Source organism: Barbus barbus (assembly GCF_936440315.1).
Source record: "Barbus barbus genome assembly, chromosome: 25".
Classification (NCBI taxonomy): domain Eukaryota; kingdom Metazoa; phylum Chordata; class Actinopteri; order Cypriniformes; family Cyprinidae; genus Barbus; species Barbus barbus.
Genome location: NC_136753.1, coordinates 10,443,446 through 10,452,414, shown reverse-complemented (window position 1 = coordinate 10,452,414; position 8,969 = coordinate 10,443,446).

Below are 8,969 nucleotides of genomic sequence, written 5' to 3'. Positions count from 1 at the left end.
GCACAACTCTGACACTTTTTGTTAAATGTCAGTTTTAATGAACAATAATAGCCATTATAAAAGTATAAGTACAAAGTATAAGAGGCTTATATAAGAGGAAATAAAGACAAAAGCAAACAATTCAGTCAAACGTATGCTATAAAGTCAGCGCTGTACTACGGTAAAGTTCAAAATAAATATATAAAGATAAAACATAACTTTGTGCTCAGTCAAAATGATATGACCAGGAACAAATAATAGATTCATGAGACCACGGATGCCTGTTAAATATACCCAAAACGAATTGTATCCCATGTTTAATCACTACAGAGACAGTACAAATGTCGGAAGGACTAGCCGAGCTAAGGCTAGGAGGATACATGAGCACTGAGTGCCTGGTCATCGCCTGGAGCTCTGAAATCGGCAGAGCACATTTTCAAATAGGCACTTTCTTTATAAATAAATCACAGATTTGAGTTTTAAACAACTATATTATCGCCTGAAAACCTCTTAAAACTACATTTCATGACACAATAACAGTAATATTTTTAAAATTATGTGGGTTTTTGGGCAATGACGTTTCACAAGTCCACAAGAACAGAAAAGAATGCATGTTGAGAAACGGCTGTTGTCTGTGTGAAAATATAAAATGATAAAATACACTATTATATATTTATATTTTTTTTGTGTGTTTGCACACTCTGATGTAAATAAGCCCAACACTAATGAACAGTAGAGTGGAATGAGTGAAGGAGGAGCTTTATTCCCTTGTATCACGCAAAAGTGACGATTCTAGTCAACCAATCAATGTTCTGCAGTGAGTTTAGCTCCTGCCATTTGGTACCCTTTGCTGCGCTAGGTACCCCAATGGAAGGGTACCAAAAAAGTGGTATGGTACGGTTCACTATTTTGGTATCATTCACAAATTCTGACAATGGAAACAGACATAATTGCGTACCGTACCGTACAATACTGAACTGTACCGTTTGGTGGAAACGAGCCATAAATGCCACTTCAGCTGCTTAACTTTATTCTGCAGTGGAAAGATCTGTTTTGTAGATTCTGATTTAATTTGATTGGTAACAGTCCTATAGTGTCTCATTTTAGACAAAAATTACCTGGAAATCAATTTAAGTCAATTTTAGTATGCAGTCGTGAACTTCAAACATATATAAAAAAACATTTTTCCCAGCAACAAAATTATGGCCGGTGAAAATGCTGAGTGGCTAGTAATTATAGAAAACCACTAGCCACAGTGGCTGATGAGCAAAAAAGTTAGTGTCATGCCCTGTATATAACACTTTGGGCCCTATTTTAAAGATCTAAGCGCATGGTCTAAAGCGCATGGCGCAAGTGCACTCAGGGCGTGTCCGAATCCACTTTTGCTAGTTTAACGACAGGAAAACGGTCGGCGCGCCCGGGCGCATGGTCTAAACGGGTTGTCCCTATACTCTTAATGAGTAATGGGTGGTTTTTTTTTGGGCGTAACGTGTATTAAACCAATCAGAGTCTCATCTCTCATAACCTTTAAGAGCGAGTTGGCGGATTCGCTATTTAAATGGCGGAATTTTAAGGCGCACATACTGAACGCGTCTCCAGAGAGCAAACGGATCTGCTCATGCGCGAGCAAATATGTAGGCTAATTCTGATACACGTAATGACGATCCATTATGAAATGTATGACATTTTTATATTTATATAGCCTACATAATACTATTCTTTTACACTGTAATCTTTTAATTTTTAATATTTGGCATGTTTGTGTGCTGCTGCGCGTCCCTGTGTGTAATAAGCAAAGTTAATGCGCGTTGTAGACCCACCAGAGGTGTATTTTCTACTAACGTGCTCTTTAAATAACAACAACAACAACAAATATTGCGCCATTGATTTTAGACTTTAGACCAGGTTTGAGTTGGTCTATGGCCAGTCTATTTTCAGTTCCTCAAAATAGCAACGCGCCAAAAATGCGCCTGAACACACCTCATTTTTAGACCAGCACGCCTATGGGCACACAAATGGGCGCAAATGCATTTGCTATTTAAACAACGTGGCGCAGGATGGGAAAATGAGAACTGCGTCGGTCTGAAACTAGCAAAAACACTTGCCTTGCGCCGCATTGCACCAGGTGTATGATAGGGCCCAAAGTGTTTTTAGTCATTTTCATGTATCCATGTAAATGGGGATCATTTTGACAAATTTGTCATATGTACACACAACTTTTCACGTGTGTTGTCAAATTGATGAAGTTGTTTTCTTAATTTGCAGGTGTTTTTTTTCTATTTGCAGTGCGTTTCTTCATTTGGTTGTGTTGTGAGCATTTGCAGCGCGTGTGTTGTCAAACTGATGAATTTGTTTTCTTAATTTGCAGGTTTGTGGACTTCAGCTCGGCCTTCAATACCATCATACCTGACCTTCTCTCAGACAAACTGAGACAGCTCTCTGTGCCCTCCTCCATCTGTCAGTGGATCACCAGCTTCCTGACAGACAGGCAGCAGCTAGTGAGGCTGGGCAAACTCACATCCAGGACTCTCACCATCAGCACTGGCGCCCCTCAGGGTTGCATTCTCTCCCCACTGCTCTTCTCCCTCTACACGAATGACTGCACATCAAAGGACCCCTCTGTCAAGCTCCTGAAGTTTGCGGACGACACTACAGTCATAGGCCTCATCAAGGACGGTGACGAGTCTGCTTACAGACAGGAAGTTGAGCAGCTGGCTGTCTGGTGCAGTCTTAACAACCTGGAGCTGAACACGCTCAAAACTGTGGAGATGATAGTGGACTTCAGGAGAACCCCCCCTGCTCTCCCCCCACTCACCATCATGAACAGCACTGTGACTTCAGTAGAGTCATTCAGATTCCTGGGCACCACCATCTCCCAGGACCTGAAGTGGGACAATCACATTGACTCTATTGCGAAAAAGGCCCAGCAGAGGCTGTATTTCCTCCGCCAGCTAAGGAAGTTCAACCTGCCTCAGGAGCTGCTGAAACAGTTCTACTCTGCAATCATCGAGTCTGTCCTATGTTCTTCTATAACTGTTTGGTTTGGTTCAGCTACCAAAACAGACATCAGAAGACTACAACGGACAGTTAGGACTGCTGAGAGAATTATCGGTGCCCCTCTGCCCAGCCTCCAAGAACTTTACACCTCCAGAGTGAGGAAAAGGGCTAAGAAAGTCACTCTGGACCCCTCACACCCAGCTCACTCTCTCTTTGTACTGTTGCCCTCTGGCCGGCGCTACAGATCACTGAGCACCAGAACAGCCAGACACAAGAACAGTTTTTTCCCCCAGGCTGTATCCCACCTGAACAACACATAACACACCCCGGTACTGTACATCTGTAAATAACTCATCAAACCTTCATCTGTACATAGGACACATGCACATTCTCAGTTCTGTCTATGGTCATGTCTCTCTTCTGTATATTTTTATTTTTATTACTATTGTTATTCTTAATTATTGTATATTCTCTTCATTAGTGTTCTTTATCACCTTAATTATATGTTGTCTGCACTATGTTTGTACTTTCTGTACTGGAAGCTCATAACACCAAGACAAATTCCTTGTGTGTGCAAACACACTTGGCAATAAAGCTCTTTCTGATTCTGATAAAGCTCTTTCTTCTGTTTTTTTTTCTGTTTGCAGCTCGTTGCACTCTCTCGGCCACCATGTAATAGAGCTAGTTTTAATCTCTAAAATATATAAACTCTCTGAAAGTGTTGTGTCAGCAAAGAGATGGGACTATGACTAAAGGCCACAAGACAGGTAGCTCATCACGTGGCAGTGGTCAAAGAAAAAGAGAGACTTTAGTATTTATTATATTCATATTCATATCTTAATTTTATTTTATTTTATATTCATTAAGTAGTATGATCCTTCCAAGATTAGTACCATGAACCAAAAGAAAAACAAAAGTAATAATCATAGTCTTTTGATATTGATACACCATAATAAACTCAAATACAGAAACTGTAATAGTTAGAAAAATAAACATTTACCACAGAATATTCATGTTCATATTTGTAGGTTGTTACTTTAATTAGCATTTTGGGAAATAATATCAGTACTATGTTGAGCACAAACCCAGAAAAACTGGTTTTGAAACAGTCTGCAGTCAAGTCCAAGTAAATCTTAAAGCATTTGTCCGTAAAATACAGCTGGACCATTGTTTGTGTGCATTTGTGGATGTGTGTGATTCAAGGGAAACCTGGCACAGGCCATTGCACAGAGACAGGCTCACTACCAGCAGGTGGAATTAGCTAGATAATGGAAAAATGTAATGGAAATACAGAAAGAGAGGAAAAAGTCAAAGAGTGAAGGCAAAGAAGAGGAAGAGAAAAGTGATGGAAAAGCTGATAAAGAGAAGGAGCCTATTTTAGAAAGAAAAAGCTGATTGTTTAGCTGGAGATGGAGTGAGGTATACAGGGAATAATATATACGTGGAAGGATGGATGCTTGGATAAACTAGATAAATCTAATTAAAATAATAATAAGAAAAAAATCCACAATCACACACCGAATAATAAAACATATTGTGTAAAAGACATATAATGCATGACTTTGGTGCAATAGACCATAATCAGTTATGCTTTTATGTGTGTGTATTATTGTACCACTATTTGGAATGATATGTTTCTGAGTGTCTGAGAGCTCATTAGAATTAATTTTTTCATCCATTATCTATTTTATCTTTTTCTTTTTCTTTTTTGATCAGCAACAAGTTCCTGAACATAATGACATTTGTGTTTGTGTTATTAACAAGTTACGTTAGTGATTGTGCTCTCTGGGATCTGATACATTAAACTGCAGCATTAAACTGCAAATCTGAGAATAATGGGTCACCTCTTGAATATGCAATTTTATTCATTTATACCTCTCATTTATGGGAAGCAACAATAAGTTTATATTCAATACATATGATTAAAGTACTGAACGATCAAGACTTTTGTGTGGTTTTTATTTAGGAGAACTCTATTGTCTTGATAAAACTGACAAATGAACAGCAGGTTTACGATATTCATTTTCATTGGTCTTTAGTAGGCATTGTAATTTAGGTGTAACATTATCATATATATATATATATATATATAACACAAGCCTAAAAGACACATTACACTACACAGCACAGACAATATCTTTGAGGATGAAGTTATATATACAGTCGAGGTCAAAAGTTTACATACACCTTGCAGAATCTGCAAAATGTGAATTATTTTACCAAAATAAGAGGATTCATACAAAATGCTTGTTGTTTTATTTAGTATGTTTACATATAGTCCACAAGAGAAAATAATAGTTGAATTTATAAAAATGACCCCATTCAAAAGTTTACATACGCTTGATTCTTCATACTGTGTTGTTACCTGAATGATCTACAGCTGTTTGAAAACTTTTTGAATTTTGAAGATCAGGGTAAATTTAACTTATTGTGTCTTCTGGGAAACATGTAAGCATCGTCTGTAGTTTCTGAAGGGCAGTACTAAATGGAAAAAAAAAAGAAAGACATTTAAAAAAAAAAAAAAGGCATAATAATGAGTTGGAATGTGCACAGTCTAATTTTGAGCTACCAAATGTACAGGCAAAAGAAGTGAAAAATGTCAGTTTTGATCAAATTTGAGGTTGTCACAAAAATTAGTTAATTAAGCCCTCTTCTGGAGATCCAAATGTTCCAAATAAACATCTAAAAGGATTTTTATTTGTATAATTTCTGATAGGAATCGCTACCTTTTTCTCTGTTCATGTGACAAGTACTTCTGGACGACTGCTGCTGCTTCTCACAACATGTTGTAGGTCTATTGTTGCAAAGCGCAGCATTCCGGCTTTGTGAATATTTATGTTAAATTCTCAGTGGCATGTGGTCAAACCAGTGAAATATGATTTTCAAACCCATGTTGATGTAAACAAAACGATCATGCTGACTGACATTTGTAAAGCGCGTGCATAAGAAGTGCCTCTCAGAGAGTGCGCAATCTCCCTAAAGTACATTATTGCAAAATATATCTTTGCGAGATTCACACAAACAAAATCTGTTATGTCTTACATGAACGTTTAGTTAATGGTTGGGGAAAAATCTGATGTGTAATATTATATTAGATCGCATTACAATAGCTTTTAATATAGCTCTGTATTTTATTCAAACATTAAAAGAAAAAGTGAAAATCACTTGCTCCTCTTGATTAAACTACTGTTTATTTGCATCTTTGCTATTTTTAATAAAAAATTTAAAATAAAAAAATCACTATATTGTGATTAATAGCAATCATTAAGAAAAAAAATTGGAGGAAAATATGCAACGTTGCGTGGTGATTTTGCCTTGGAATCTTCAGAAAACTTTAACTTGATTTTTCTCAAAATAAACTTTGCTGACCCCATCGCATTCAAACAGCTGTAGCTCAGTCATTTTTTTATCCGATTCCAACAAGTCATATATCATTTTGAAGGTATTTTAAAGCTGCAGTCAGTAAGTTTTGCCTCTTTGTCACCATCTCTGTTTGAAAACCTGGAATTGCAGCTTTGTGTGTTATTATCTTCCGTGCGCGGGATTGTGATCCAGCACAGCTCCAGTGCGGATGAATCTAATGTTTTGAGGAGTATGTGTGTCGGTCTGTCAGTCACCGCACCGGTGCGGATACTGTACTTAGGAATCACAGATTCTAGCCAACGTCTTGGAATATATGACCCAAATAAGAATTCACCATACATTGTCATCTGAACAAGTAAGTAACAAGTCTGCCACGTTTGTTCTGACCAACTGAGGAAAAAGGAATTACAGTAAATTGCGCTACCAATGGTAATTAAATCTAATGATCGGTTAGCTCATATAACATATAACCGTACAAATTATTGTTATTGTTATACTTTATTCTCATATTATCAATGTTAACAACATCAGCATTGCGTGGCAATGAGTATAGTGTGTATTAGTGTGTAGATTTTAATTTATGTATAGTCGAATCTAATTGTTATGCCATTCTAATTTCATATTAAGAAATTCCCAGGCTATCTGTAATCAGAAGCACATTTAAAACTGAAATATAATTTAATTTCATTCATATGTGTTTTATAAACACATAATCCTTTTTGGATTACAATCCGCCATCAAAATGATACATTTAATTATTCTAGCAGCTGTGAGAAAAGGCTATAAACGATCTACCACCTCCTGCAGGTGGTAGATCGTTTATAGCCTACTATATGCTATAAACGATCTAGTTTATAGCCTACTAGCATGCGATAGCCTACTAGCCAGAACAACAACTTTATGTTTACAGACATGATGTAATGACGCAGCAGCATGCTCGAATTTTCCGCGAAAACCTACCCGTACCACTCAAACTAGAAAACATTATTATAAGCTAACCGTTGTGAATTGGGCTAAAGTAAGGTGATACTTTTGAGCACTGGCTGGATATGTACTTGCTCATATATTGATTTCGGATCATTTTTAACCCAAAAAAGTTACGGACTGCAGCTTTAATGGAGAATGTGAAAATAAAGATAACTCATTTTTGAAAATTTGTTCATTCCGACTCATTTTGCCAGCACGGGTCACAAATGTACCAAATGTACTTCACTCTGTTCAAAAGTTTACACCCCTGGCTCTTAAAGCGTTAGTTCACCCAAACATGAAAATTAGCTTGTGTTTTACTCATCCTGTATATGACTTTCTTCTTTCAGACAAATCCAATCAGAGTTATATTAAAAATTGTCCTGGCCCCTCCAAGCCTTACAATGGAGATAAGCTGGTGCTTTTTGTCAACAGTCCAGAAGATGTGAAAAAGTGTGCGCATCCGTAATAAAACGTGCCTCACACAGCTCTGGGGGTGAATAAAGGCCTCCTCTAGCGAATCCATGCATTTTTGTAAGAAAAATATCCATATTTCGAACGTAATAAACGCTTTTTCTCAATTCCGCTGACTATGGAACTAGGGGTGAGAGAAAAAATTCTGAGCTTCCTTTTTTTCCCCCGCATATGGCACGTGTGTGCGCTAGAGACGCAGCAGACTTCATTGAACAGAATTTGCGCTGTGAGACACGTGCGCCAACCGCTGTGTTTTACTATAGATATGCTTTAGATATGCTTTCATTTATGCCGTTTGGAATGCAGTACTATTAGATGCACGAAACTCGCGCACTAACATACTTTCACGTGCGCTTTGTGTTTGTTTGTCCTGAAGCTCGATTGCGGCTGTGGTTAAATGCACTTGCATTTTCGATATATAGATCTGTGCACAAGCCTGTTAAAGCTGCCACTGTCTCTGATCTCATCAGTAATAATCAAATGGCAATAATGCTGAGAAAAAAAAACAAAAAAAAACATAAATATTGTCTGATACTTAAAGAACTCTTATTTTAAATAAGTATTTTTTTAAGTAGCCTGCTTATATAATAAAAAAGTACATTTTGCACAAAATAAATTTGATATAAAATTTATATGAAAATGTAGCCATGTGGAGTAATATTGAAAACTGAGAATGTGACGCATCGTGATATTGAGATGATATTGATAATCGTAATTGAATTGAATCGTGAAGCCAGTGAAGATTCACACCCCTAGTTTAAAGATGGCAGTACTGACATACAGAGATTCCAACTATAAACAAAAAGCATAGAAACTGCAATTTTGGTTAACATGTAAAGTTGTAAAGATGCATTTGCACAGCAGAAGAATTAATTGGGGAAAAAATGTAGCTCAAGAATCATTTTGGAATTGGATCATGACTCCCAGAATCGGAACGGATCGGGAAGTGCCTGAAGATTCCTATCCCTATATGGTACACAGAAGTCATTCCGGAGGATGACGGCGTTGCATGATTAGTGACGAACGCGGAGGGAGAACAAAACAAAACGCCGGTCACAAATTAAAAGCAAAAAAAACCCCGAGGATTTGTAAAGAAAAAATTTGGAGGATTTCCATGAAGCCAAGAGGAGACTGGTTTTCCTTTCCTAAAGTAAGGAAACTTTGCTTCCTTTGCTCCTGTATATGTCGCG